This window comes from Cherax quadricarinatus, chromosome 41 (assembly GCF_038502225.1).
Source record: "Cherax quadricarinatus isolate ZL_2023a chromosome 41, ASM3850222v1, whole genome shotgun sequence".
NCBI lineage: Eukaryota > Metazoa > Arthropoda > Malacostraca > Decapoda > Parastacidae > Cherax > Cherax quadricarinatus.
In genome coordinates, this window is record NC_091332.1 from 32523741 (window position 1) to 32537991 (window position 14251).

Here is a 14251-nt window from a genome sequence, read left to right on the forward strand (position 1 = left end):
ATCGCCTGGTATTGATGGCATCCCTTGTGATTTTTATAGGGAAAACTGGGAGTGTTTGCGTGAGTTTTTAGTGGAGTTATTTAATGCCATGAAAACCAGGGGTAGGTTGGGGGAACAGCAGAGAACGGGTGTAGTGGTCATGGTCCCTAAAAAAAAGTCTTGTGAATGTGTGCATGACTACCGTTCAATCACCTTAATGTGTGGCGATTACAAGATCTTTGCTAAAGTGTTGGGAAATAGGTTGAAAGGTGTTCTTGCCAGCGTTTTGGACGAGGGTCAATATGGAGTGCCTGGGCGTTCGATGTGTGTGGGGCAGGGGATTATACGTAGGTTTATAGATGAAAGTGGGGGAAACATCAAGGGTGGGGTTTTAGCATTAGATTGGCATGCAGCGTATGACTGTGTGGAGCGTGAGGCGTTGTGGAAGTTTATGCAATGGCAGGGGTTTGGGAGGGAAATCGTCAGTTGGACTAAGGTGTTGTATGAGAAGGCAACGGTTAGGGTACAAGTGAATGGTAGATTAGGTCAACCTGTTAGGATGGAAAGGGGCTTAAGGCAGGGATGCCCTGTGTCGCAGCTTCTCTTTGCATTACTCCAGGACCCGTTCTATAGGGCTGTGCGTTGGGGCGTACGGGAAGGGATGGTGTGGGATGGGGTGTCTGTGGAACCGGGGATCGTTGGATATGTTGATGACACCACAGTGCTATTTAGAAGGTCAGAGGATTTACCTAGGGTTAGTGAGTTGGTGGAGAGTTTTGGCATGGCAACAGGGATGACGCTTAATAGAGACAAGTCGATGTTATTGAGGGTGGGGGATGGTGTGGGTGGGGTATACGAACAGGGTGAAGGTTGGTCCCTGGTAAGTAGACTTAAGGTATGTGGGGTTGTTCACATGGAAAATATCCTGGAGGCACGGAAGGTGAATTCGAAAGAAGCTGTAGATAGGGTTTTGGGTAGATTAGTGGGTTTGCGTACAGGAGGTTTGACGCTGCACCAGCGTGCTATTGTGGTGAATGTGAAACTGTATAGTAAGCTATGGCATGTGGCAGGTATATATCCCTTGGAAACATGTGATGAGAAGCGTCTGTTGAAGCGTGTGTATCACTATATTTGGGGTTCGGGTTGTGAATGGTTGTCGAGAGATGTTGTGTGTTTACCGGTACGCCAGGGAGGGCTGGGGTTAATGGCGCTGCATCTAAGGTTGTTGGGTATGTACGTTAAACATAGTTATTTGAGGGAGGGCAGAATCACAGGTACAGGTTTGGCATGGGTGAGAAGGGACTTGGTACGTTGGGCGAGGGGTAGGGATGTTCAGGTGTGTGAGGGAATGTTGAGGTTGTTGTGTTATGCAAGGGAACCCTGCGGGGTTAAGATAGGTACACTGGCTCGGGTGGGTGGTGGGGAGGTAGTTGCTAGGGTTGTGGGTTTGTATCCGATGTATGCATGGAGTGATATATGGGGGCGCCTGCAAGGGTTGCGATTGAAGGCTGTGGTGCGGGAGGTAATGTTTAAATTTCTCCATAATATATTGCCGTCGGGGGAGGTATTAGGTAATAGGCGTGTGCAGGAGGGACGGGAATGTTGTGAGTGTGGGGGTATTGACACTGTTTTCCATGCAGTATATTTTTGTGAAAGGTTGGAACCAGTGAGAGAGTGGTTTAGCAGGGTTTTACGTATGGTGGGTGGGGGTGGTATTTGTGTTCTACGGGCATTAAGCTTGGATGTTGGGTGGGTGGGGGTGCCGGTACAAAATGCGATGGGTTATCTGGTAGCCGACTTCGTGTATACTTCGTGGGTTTTATGGAGAGCGCCGGTGGGGGAGTGAATTAGGGCCCTGGCAGCGATATTTTATGGGACACAAAGGAGGAATAAGGATATCACTGGGAACAGATGGTATTTCAAATTTTCAGATGGATACCGTAGCTTTCGAGTGGAGGACTTATGGGCATTACAAATTCAGGGGACGTGACGAGGCTGGCTTCTTGAGGAAGGCGCGGGCGTGATTGGTGCATTTGGAGGACAAGAGGTGTAATGCGAGTTGTGTGGGTCAAGTGAGTGGCTTGGTGTCAGGGAATTTTTAATGACATGTGTTATGCGAAGTGAGGGGTTGAGAAACTGGTATGAGTAAGATGGAGCTTTAATTTAGCAAGGTATGAAGTCTGGTACTTTATGTGACTGTGAGCCTCTTGTGTGCAAGATGACTGTGAAGGTTCTTATTATGCTAATGTATCATTTTTAACAAATGTACTTCCTGTGTCTTGCAGGGTGTGGCTATGTGTCTTGCAGGGTGTGGCTATGTGTCTTGCAGGGTGTGGCTATGTGTCTTGCAGGGTGTGGCTATGTGTCTTGCAGGGTGTGGCTATGTGTCTTGCAGGGTGTGGCTATGTGTCTTGCAGGGTGTGGCTGTGTCTTGCAGGGTGTGGCTGTGTCTTGCAGGGTGTGGCTGTGTCTTGCAGGGTGTGGCTATGTGTCTTGCAGGGTGTGGCTGTGTCTTGCAGGGTGTGGCTATGTGTCTTGCAGGGTGTGGCTATGTGTCTTGCAGGGTGTGGCTATGTGTCTTGCAGGGTGTGGCTATGTGTCTTGCAGGGTGTGGCTATGCCTAGCAGGGTGTGGCTTGCAGGGTGTGTCTTGCAGGGTGTGGCTGTGTCTTGCAGGGTGTGGCTATGTGTCTTGCAGGGTGTGGCTGTGTCTTGCAGGGTGTGGCTATGTGTCTTGCAGGGTGTGGCTGTGTCTTGCAGGGTGTGGCTATGTGCAGGGTGTGGCTATGTGTCTTGCAGGGTGTGGCTATGTGTCTTGCAGGGTGTGGCTATGTGTCTTGCAGGGTGTGGCTATGTGTCTTGCAGGGTGTGGCTATGTGTCTTGCAGGGTGTGGCTATGTGTCTTGCAGGGTGTGGCTATGTGTCTTGCAGGGTGTGGCTATGTCTTGCAGGGTGTGGCTATGTGTCTTGCAGGGTGTGGCTATGTGTCTTGCAGGGTGTGGCTATGTGTCTTGCAGGGTGTGGCTATGTGTCTTGCAGGGTGTGGCTATGTGTCTTGCAGGGTGTGGCTATGTGTCTTGCAGGGTGTGGCTATGTGTCTTGCAGGGTGTGGCTATGTGTCTTGCAGGGTGTGGCTGTGTCTTGCAGGGTGTGGCTATGTGTCTTGCAGGGTGTGGCTGTGTCTTGCAGGGTGTGGCTATGTGTCTTGCAGGGTGTGGCTATGTGTCTTGCAGGGTGTGGCTATGTGTCTTGCAGGGTGTGGCTGTGTCTTGCAGGGTGTGGCTATGTGTCTTGCAGGGTGTGGCTATGTGTCTTGCAGGGTGTGGCTATGTGTCTTGCAGGGTGTGGCTGTGTCTTGCAGGGTGTGGCTATGTGTCTTGCAGGGTGTGGCTATGTGTCTTGCAGGGTGTGGCTATGTGTCTTGCAGGGTGTGGCTATGTGTCTTGCAGGGTGTGGCTGTGTGTCTTGCAGGGTGTGGCTATGTGTCTTGCAGGGTGTGGCTATGTGTCTTGCAGGGTGTGGCTGTGTCTTGCAGGGTGTGGCTATGTGTCTTGCAGGGTGTGGCTATGTGTCTTGCAGGGTGTGGCTGTGTCTTGCAGGGTGTGGCTATGTGTCTTGCAGGGTGTGGCTGTGTCTTGCAGGGTGTGGCTATGTGTCTTGCAGGGTGTGGCTGTGTGTCTTGCAGGGTGTGGCTGTGTCTTGCAGGGTGTGGCTATGTGTCTTGCAGGGTGTGGCTGTGTCTTGCAGGGTGTGGCTATGTGTCTTGCAGGGTGTGGCTATGTGTCTTGCAGGGTGTGGCTATGTGTCTTGCAGGGTGTGGCTATGTGTCTTGCAGGGTGTGGCTATGTGTCTTGCAGGGTGTGGCTATGTGTCTTGCAGGGTGTGGCTATGTGTCTTGCAGGGTGTGGCTATGTGTCTTGCAGGGTGTGGCTATGTGTCTTGCAGGGTGTGGCTATGTGTCTTGCAGGGTGTGGCTATGTGTCTTGCAGGGTGTGGCTATGTGTCTTGCAGGGTGTGGCTATGTGTCTTGCAGGGTGTGGCTATGTGTCTTGCAGGGTGTGGCTATGTGTCTTGCAGGGTGTGGCTATGTGTCTTGCAGGGTGTGGCTATGTGTCTTGCAGGGTGTGGCTATGTGTCTTGCAGGGTGTGGCTATGTGTCTTGCAGGGTGTGGCTATGTGTCTTGCAGGGTGTGGCTATGTGTCTTGCAGGGTGTGGCTATGTGTCTTGCAGGGTGTGGCTATGTGTCTTGCAGGGTGTGGCTATGTGTCTTGCAGGGTGTGGCTATGTGTCTTGCAGGGTGTGGCTATGTGTCTTGCAGGGTGTGGCTGTGTGTCTTGCAGGGTGTGGCTATGTGTCTTGCAGGGTGTGGCTGTGTCTTGCAGGGTGTGGCTATGTGTCTTGCAGGGTGTGGCTATGTGTCTTGCAGGGTGTGGCTATGTGTCTTGCAGGGTGTGGCTATGTGTCTTGCAGGGTGTGGCTATGTGTCTTGCAGGGTGTGGCTATGTGTCTTGCAGGGTGTGGCTATGTGTCTTGCAGGGTGTGGCTGTGTCTTGCAGGGTGTGGCTATGTGTCTTGCAGGGTGTGGCTATGTGTCTTGCAGGGTGTGGCTATGTGTCTTGCAGGGTGTGGCTATGTGTCTTGCAGGGTGTGGCTGTGTGTCTTGCAGGGTGTGGCTATGTGTCTTGCAGGGTGTGGCTATGTGTCTTGCAGGGTGTGGCTATGTGTCTTGCAGGGTGTGGCTATGTGTCTTGCAGGGTGTGGCTATGTGTCTTGCAGGGTGTGGCTATGTGTCTTGCAGGGTGTGGCTATGTGTCTTGCAGGGTGTGGCTATGTGTCTTGCAGGGTGTGGCTATGTGTCTTGCAGGGTGTGGCTGTGTCTTGCAGGGTGTGGCTATGTGTCTTGCAGGGTGTGGCTGTGTCTTGCAGGGTGTGGCTATGTGTCTTGCAGGGTGTGGCTGTGTCTTGCAGGGTGTGGCTATGTGTCTTGCAGGGTGTGGCTGTGTCTTGCAGGGTGTGGCTATGTGTCTTGCAGGGTGTGGCTATGTGTCTTGCAGGGTGTGGCTGTGTCTTGCAGGGTGTGGCTATGTGTCTTGCAGGGTGTGGCTGTGTCTTGCAGGGTGTGGCTATGTGTCTTGCAGGGTGTGGCTATGTGTCTTGCAGGGTGTGGCTATGTGTCTTGCAGGGTGTGGCTGTGTCTTGCAGGGTGTGGCTATGTGTCTTGCAGGGTGTGGCTGTGTCTTGCAGGGTGTGGCTATGTGTCTTGCAGGGTGTGGCTGTGTCTTGCAGGGTGTGGCTGTGTCTTGCAGGGTGTGGCTATGTGTCTTGCAGGGTGTGGCTGTGTCTTGCAGGGTGTGGCTGTGTCTTGCAGGGTGTGGCTATGTGTCTTGCAGGGTGTGGCTGTGTCTTGCAGGGTGTGGCTGTGTCTTGCAGGGTGTGGCTGTGTCTTGCAGGGTGTGGCTGTGTCTTGCAGGGTGTGGCTATGTGTCTTGCAGGGTGTGGCTGTGTCTTGCAGGGTGTGGCTATGTGTCTTGCAGGGTGTGGCTGTGTCTTGCAGGGTGTGGCTATGTGTCTTGCAGGGTGTGGCTATGTGTCTTGCAGGGTGTGGCTGTGTCTTGCAGGGTGTGGCTGTGTCTTGCAGGGTGTGGCTATGTGTCTTGCAGGGTGTGGCTATGTGTCTTGCAGGGTGTGGCTATGTGTCTTGCAGGGTGTGGCTGTGTCTTGCAGGGTGTGGCTGTGTCTTGCAGGGTGTGGCTACGTGTCTTGCAGGGTGTGGCTATGTGTCTTGCAGGGTGTGGCTATGTGTCTTGCAGGGTGTGGCTGTGTCTTGCAGGGTGTGGCTGTGTCTTGCAGGGTGTGGCTATGTGTCTTGCAGGGTGTGGCTATGTGTCTTGCAGGGTGTGGCTGTGTGTCTTGCAGGGTGTGGCTGTGTCTTGCAGGGTGTGGCTGTGTCTTGCAGGGTGTGGCTATGTGTCTTGCAGGGTGTGGCTATGTGTCTTGCAGGGTGTGGCTATGTGTCTTGCAGGGTGTGGCTACGTGTCTTGCAGGGTGTGGCTGTGTCTTGCAGGGTGTGGCTGTGTCTTGCAGGGTGTGGCTATGTGTCTTGCAGGGTGTGGCTATGTGTCTTGCAGGGTGTGGCTGTGTCTTGCACGGTGTGGCTAGGGTGTGTCTTGCAGGGTGTGGCTATGTGTCTTGCAGGGTGTGGCTATGTGTCTTGCAGGGTGTGGCTGTGTCTTGCAGGGTGTGGCTATGTGTCTTGCAGGGTGTGGCTGTGTCTTGCAGGGTGTGGCTGTGTCTTGCAGGGTGTGGCTATGTGTCTTGCAGGGTGTGGCGCTGTGTCTTGCAGGGTGTGGCTGTGTCTTGCAGGGTGTGGCTGTGTCTTGCAGGGTGTGGCTGTGTCTTGCAGGGTGTGGCTGTGTCTTGCAGGGTGTGGCTATGTGTCTTGCAGGGTGTGGCTATGTGTCTTGCAGGGTGTGGCTATGTGTCTTGCAGGGTGTGGCTATGTGTCTTGCAGGGTGTGGCTATGTGTCTTGCAGGGTGTGGCTGTGTGTCTTGCAGGGTGTGGCTATGTGTCTTGCAGGGTGTGGCTATGTGTCTTGCAGGGTGTGGCTATGTGTCTTGCAGGGTGTGGCTATGTGTCTTGCAGGGTGTGGCTATGTGTCTTGCAGGGTGTGGCTATGTGTCTTGCAGGGTGTGGCTACGTGTCTTGCAGGGTGTGGCTATGTGTCTTGCAGGGTGTGGCTATGTGTCTTGCAGGGTGTGGCTGTGTGTCTTGCAGGGTGTGGCTATGTGTCTTGCAGGGTGTGGCTATGTGTCTTGCAGGGTGTGGCTGTGTCTTGCAGGGTGTGGCTATGTGTCTTGCAGGGTGTGGCTATGTGTCTTGCAGGGTGTGGCTATGTGTCTTGCAGGGTGTGGCTATGTGTCTTGCAGGGTGTGGCTGTGTCTTGCAGGGTGTGGCTGTGTCTTGCAGGGTGTGGCTGTGTCTTGCAGGGTGTGGCTGTGTCTTGCAGGGTGTGGCTGTGTCTTGCAGGGTGTGGCTGTGTCTTGCAGGGTGTGGCTATGTGTCTTGCAGGGTGTGGCTATGTGTCTTGCAGGGTGTGGCTGTGTCTTGCAGGGTGTGGCTGTGTCTTGCAGGGTGTGGCTGTGTCTTGCAGGGTGTGGCTGTGTCTTGCAGGGTGTGGCTGTGTGTCTTGCAGGGTGTGGCTATGTGTCTTGCAGGGTGTGGCTATGTGTCTTGCAGGGTGTGGCTGTGTCTTGCAGGGTGTGGCTGTGTCTTGCAGGGTGTGGCTGTGTCTTGCAGGGTGTGGCTGTGTCTTGCAGGGTGTGGCTGTGTCTTGCAGGGTGTGGCTGTGTGTCTTGCAGGGTGTGGCTGTGTCTTGCAGGGTGTGGCTGTGTCTTGCAGGGTGTGGCTATGTGTCTTGCAGGGTGTGGCTGTGTCTTGCAGGGTGTGGCTATGTGTCTTGCAGGGTGTGGCTGTGTCTTGCAGGGTGTGGCTATGTGTCTTGCAGGGTGTGGCTGTGTCTTGCAGGGTGTGGCTGTGTCTTGCAGGGTGTGGCTGTGTCTTGCAGGGTGTGGCTGTGTCTTGCAGGGTGTGGCTGTGTCTTGCAGGGTGTGGCTGTGTGTCTTGCAGGGTGTGGCTGTGTCTTGCAGGGTGTGGCTGTGTCTTGCAGGGTGTGGCTATGTGTCTTGCAGGGTGTGGCTGTGTCTTGCAGGGTGTGGCTGTGTGTCTTGCAGGGTGTGGCTGTGTCTTGCAGGGTGTGGCTATGTGTCTTGCAGGGTGTGGCTGTGTCTTGCAGGGTGTGGCTGTGTCTTGCAGGGTGTGGCTATGTGTCTTGCAGGGTGTGGCTGTGTCTTGCAGGGTGTGGCTGTGTCTTGCAGGGTGTGGCTGTGTGTCTTGCAGGGTGTGGCTGTGTCTTGCAGGGTGTGGCTGTGTCTTGCAGGGTGTGGCTGTGTCTTGCAGGGTGTGGCTGTGTCTTGCAGGGTGTGGCTGTGTCTTGCAGGGTGTGGCTGTGTCTTGCAGGGTGTGGCTGTGTCTTGCAGGGTGTGGCTATGTCTTGCAGGGTGTGGCTGTGTCTTGCAGGGTGTGGCTGTGTCTTGCAGGGTGTGGCTGTGTCTTGCAGGGTGTGGCTGTGTCTTGCAGGGTGTGGCTGTGTCTTGCAGGGTGTGGCTATGTGTCTTGCAGGGTGTGGCTGTGTCTTGCAGGGTGTGGCTGTGTCTTGCAGGGTGTGGCTGTGTCTTGCAGGGTGTGGCTGTGTCTTGCAGGGTGTGGCTGTGTCTTGCAGGGTGTGGCTGTGTCTTGCAGGGTGTGGCTGTGTCTTGCAGGGTGTGGCTATGTGTCTTGCAGGGTGTGGCTGTGTCTTGCAGGGTGTGGCTGTGTGTCTTGCAGGGTGTGGCTGTGTCTTGCAGGGTGTGGCTATGTGTCTTGCAGGGTGTGGCTGTGTCTTGCAGGGTGTGGCTGTGTCTTGCAGGGTGTGGCTGTGTGTCTTGCATTGTGTGGCTGTGTCTTGCAGGGTGTGGGTGTGTCTTGCAGGGTGTGGCTGTGTCTTGCAGGGTGTGGCTGTGTCTTGCAGGGTGTGGCTGTGTCTTGCAGGGTGTGGCTGTGTCTTGCAGGGTGTGGCTGTGTCTTGCAGGGTGTGGCTGTGTCTTGCAGGGTGTGGCTGTGTCTTGCAGGGTGTGGCTGTGTCTTGCAGGGTGTGGCTGTGTCTTGCAGGGTGTGGCTGTGTCTTGCAGGGTGTGGCTGTGTCTTGCAGGGTGTGGCTGTGTCTTGCAGGGTGTGGCTGTGTCTTGCAGGGTGTGGCTGTGTCTTGCAGGGTGTGGCTGTGTCTTGCAGGGTGTGGCTGTGTCTTGCAGGGTGTGGCTGTGTCTTGCAGGGTGTGGCTGTGTCTTGCAGGGTGTGGCTGTGTCTTGCAGGGTGTGGCTGTGTCTTGCAGGGTGTGGCTGTGTCTTGCAGGGTGTGGCTATGTATGAAACATGTTTAACAAAGCTTCTGTATTAAGATATGTTGATTTATGTTCTTTTTTTTGGATTTTATTGGATTTTAATTTTTATATATTATTATTAATACTTAGTACTTGTATGAAGTGATGGTATGTTTACGTAGACTATTTTATTATACTGTATTGTTATGTAGGGTTTAATTACGCTTTTGGAGAGGTATGCTGTGTCTCTGTATACCGCTGTATTCATTGTGGTTTTTGTATGTATGTTATACATGCGTTTATGCATTTGTCTTTCCTGGGTTATGCAGGAGTGTGGTCATGTATGAAGCGTGTTTCAGAATGTTTATATTTTCAACAGTGTTAATTAATGTTATTTTATAGTCTTGGTTATGATGGTGACGGCAGATACAGCTGTTGGGGGAGGGGGGGGTTGTAGTGTGTGTTGTATTCTTATAGTAACTATTTGCACAGCGATGTTGTATACGGGTTGTTATAATGTTTCATTTCTAGTTTTCCATGAGCATCTGTTTTATGTCAGCATGTTAAACTATATGCTTCCTTGTGTTAGCGTTTTACGTTCTGTGTTTTGTTTTTATTTATATGTTGTTATTGTGGGTTTGTACCATTGTAATGTAACATTTATATATTGTTATTATGTGTTTGTACCAGTGTAATGTAACATTTATATATTGTTATTATGTGTTTGTACCACTGTAATGTAACATTTATGTATTGTTATTATGTGTTTGTACCACTGTAATGTAACATTTATATATTGTTATTATGTGTTTGTACCACTGTAATGTAACATTTATATATTGTTATTATGTGTTTGTACCACTGTAATGTAACATTTATATATTGTTATTATGTGTTTGTACCACTGTAATGTAACATTTATATATTGTTATTATGTGTTTGTACCACTGTAATGTAACATTTATATATTGTTATTATGTGTTTGTACCACTGTAATGTAACATTTATATATTGTTATTATGTGTTTGTACCACTGTAATGTAACATTTATATATTGTTATTATGTGTTTGTACCACTGTAATGTAACATTTATATATTGTTATTATGGGCTCGAACCACTGTAATGTAACATCGTGTATTAATGTTTTATATTATTATTTTGTCATAATGTTTTAAGTATTATAAAATATGTTGGTAAACATATATGCTATAGGTCTAGCTATGTGATTATATAATATCTATTATGGTGGAGGAGATAGTGCTATATGATTTATTATAGCATGTCTTATAGTGCATTCTTGTACTAGGATGACACATGTGGCCACAAAGCTCTTATCTGATTTTTATTTATGGATGATGAACATCCTCGGTGACTCCAAGTGTATATAGTGACTGTCGGAATGTTGAGCAATTTATATGGTGTAGTGGGCTTATGAATTCTCTTTTGGATGCCTGTTTGTTAAGAGATGGTGGTTTTAAATAAAATATAAAAAAAAAAATACTGCATCATCAACAACACTTATCAGTTAGTACTGCATCATCAACAACACTTATCAGTTAGTACTGCATCATCAACAACACTTATCAGTTAGTACTGCATCATCAACAACACTTATCAGTTAGTATTGCATCATCAACAACACTTATCAGTTAGTACTGCATCATCAACAACACTTATCAGTTAGTACTGCATCATCAACAACACTTATCAGTTAGTACTGCATCATCAACAACACTTATCAGTTAGTACTGCATCATCAACAACACTTATCAGTTAGTACTGCATCATCAACAACACTTATCAGTTAGTACTGCATCATCAACAACACTTATCAGTTAGTACTGCATCATCAACAACACTTATCAGTTAGTATTGCATCATCAACAACACTTATCAGTTAGTACTGCATCATCAACAACACTTATCAGTTAGTACTGCATCATCAACAACACTTATCAGTTAGTACTGCATCATCAACAACACTTATCAGTTAGTACTGCATCATCAACAACACTTATCAGTTAGTACTGCATCATCAACAACACTTATCAGTTAGTACTGCATCATCAACAACACTTATCAGTTAGTACTGCATCATCAACAACACTTATCAGTTAGTACTGCATCATCAACAACACTTATCAGTTAGTACTGCATCATCAACAACACTTATCAGTTAGTACTGCATCATCAACAACACTTATCAGTTAGTACTGCATCATCAACAACACTTATCAGTTAGTACTGCATCATCAACAACACTTATCAGTTAGTACTGCATCATCAACAACACTTATCAGTTAGTACTGCATCATCAACAACACTTATCAGTTAGTACTGCATCATCAACAACACTTATCAGTTAGTACTGCATCATCAACAGCACTTATCAGTTAGTACTGCATCATCAACAACACTTATCAGTTAGTACTGCATCATCAACAACACTTATCAGTTAGTACTGCATCATCAACAACACTTATCAGTTAGTACTGCATCATCAACAACACTTATCAGTTAGTACTGCATCATCAACAACACTTATCAGTTAGTACTGCATCATCAACAACACTTATCAGTTAGTACTGCATCATCAACAACACTTATCAGTTAGTACTGCATCATCAACAACACTTATCAGTTAGTACTGCATCATCAACAACACTTATCAGTTAGTACTGCATCATCAACAACACTTATCAGTTAGTACTGCATCATCAACAACACTTATCAGTTAGTACTATCATCAACAACACTTATCAGTTAGTACATCATCAACAACACTTATCAGTTAGTACTGCATCATCAACAACACTTATCAGTTAGTACTGCATCATCAACAACACTTATCAGTTAGTACTGCATCATCAACAACACTTATCAGTTAATATTGCATCATCAACAACACTTATCAGTTAGTACTGCATCATCAACAACACTTATCAGTTAGTACTGCATCATCAACAACACTTATCAGTTAGTACTGCATCATCAACAACACTTATCAGTTAGTACTGCATCATCAACAACACTTATCAGTTAGTACTGCATCATCAACAACACTTATCAGTTAGTACTGCATCATCAACAACACTTATCAGTTAGTACTGCATCATCAACAACACTTATCAGTTAGTACTGCATCATCAACAACACTTATCAGTTAGTACTGCATCATCAACAACACTTATCAGTTAGTACTGCATCATCAACAACACTTATCAGTTAGTACTGCATCATCAACAACACTTATCAGTTAGTATTGCATCATCAACAACACTGATCAGTTAGTACTGCATCATCAACAACACTTATCAGTTAGTACTGCATCATCAACAACACTTATCAGTTAGTACTGCATCATCAACAACACTTATCAGTTAGTACTGCATCATCAACAACACTTATCAGTTAGTACTGCATCATCAACAACACTTATCAGTTAGTACTGCATCATCAACAACACTTATCAGTTAGTACTGCATCATCAACAACACTTATCAGTTAGTACTGCATCATCAACAACACTTATCAGTTAGTACTGCATCATCAACAACACTTATCAGTTAGTACTGCATCATCAACAACACTTATCAGTTAGTACTGCATCATCAACAACACTTATCAGTTAGTACTGCATCATCAACAACACTTATCAGTTAGTACTGCATCATCAACAACACTTATCGGTTATTACTGCATCATCAACAACACTTATCAGTTAGTACTGCAGCATCAACAACACTTCCAGTAACAATGTAATGGCACAGATAAATAATTCCAGATATTGATGTCTTATAAAATTTCAGGTACGATAACTCATACGTTCACCACTAAGTGTAGGACAAACTATGAAAGAAAATATCCCCGAGTGAGGCAACAGCAGCTGAGCGACCAAAAAGGTAACTTTTATAGCCTCTTTCCAGAGCAATTTGAGGCTATTAACTGTATTATCTGCTCACACATCAGACAGTGACGTCCGTGTGGTCTAGTTTTCTCAAGTCATGAATTAATAAAAGTGACAGAGTGAAGACAATAATTGTCTGGTGATGAGGAGTAATGAAGCGGAAGTTGTAATATTCTGACGTCTGGATGGCATCTAACTCTCCTGCATCCACAAGTCTGTATATAATTAATACTTGTTAAGTGGACCCCAATATGACCTGGTTGAAGGTAAATCATTTTAAAATATAGGCAAAATTTTGGTTAAAGCGAATTGTGGATGATTGCTCCTTGAGAGGACATGGAACTCACCTTGGGTCTGCAGGAAACACTTGCAGAGTTTGTGACATAATCTGACTCAGGACATACCAACACAATATTATTTACGTGTTACCATGTGTTTTATTTAGGAGGATGAATGTGTGTGTGTGTATTTGTGTGCGCTTTGTGTGTGTGTGTGTGTGTGTGTGTGTGTGTGTGTGTGTGTGTGTGTGTGTGTGTGTGTGTGTGTGTGTGTGTGTGTGTCAGAGTACGCTGAGGTCAGTCAGAGTACGCTGAGGTCAGTGGTCACGTGTGGTCATACCTGTCCTAAGCTGTCTGGGAGTTAGCGTGGTGCTACCAAGCACCATGGCTTGTAGTGTTTTAGAATCTCAGGTTAAAGTGTTGAAGGAGGAGGTTCTGCTTCTTCAGGAGGAAAATAGGAGGCTGAAGCTTCGTTTAGATGGGTTTGGAAGTGAGTCACGAAATCGTAATGACACGATTGCAAACAAACCATACCACGGGTGGGGTTAGAAGCCACGATCAGAGAGTTACAAAACTCGGGTTCTAACTCCACCTGTGGTTTGGTTTGGGAATGAGTGTGAGATGGTTGTAGCTGGTGAGGAAGAAAAAGTTACCAGCAGTGATTTGGAGAGTGGCAGCTGTTTTAAGTGGCAAGTGGTTCACAATTCAGGAAGAAGGATGATAAGGAAGGTTAATAGAGAAGATGTGAAGGTAGGAAAACGATTCTCTGGTATCCAGGATGAGTGTACTTCAGTGGTTAGTGAGATCAAAGGTACCACTGACTCTCCTGCTTATCAAGGTAAGAATATTCTAATTCTGGGAGATTCTCAGGTAAGATATATGGACCATGCTTTTTATAACAGAGATAGAAAGGTTAGAAGAGGGTGTCTCTCCAAGGAGCTGGTGAGGGTGACATAGTCAGCAGGTTGGATAATATTATGTCAGGCAATGGGAACAAGCCCATTATCTGTCTTAGTGCTGGTGGAAATGACATAGGGAATGGCAGGAGACAGGAGCTGCTGGATAAGTATAGGTCAGCCATAGATGTAGTTAGGTCTAAGGGAGGGATCCCAATCATATGTAGCATCTTGCCTAGAAAGGGAGTGGACAATGAATGGATGTCTAGGGCAA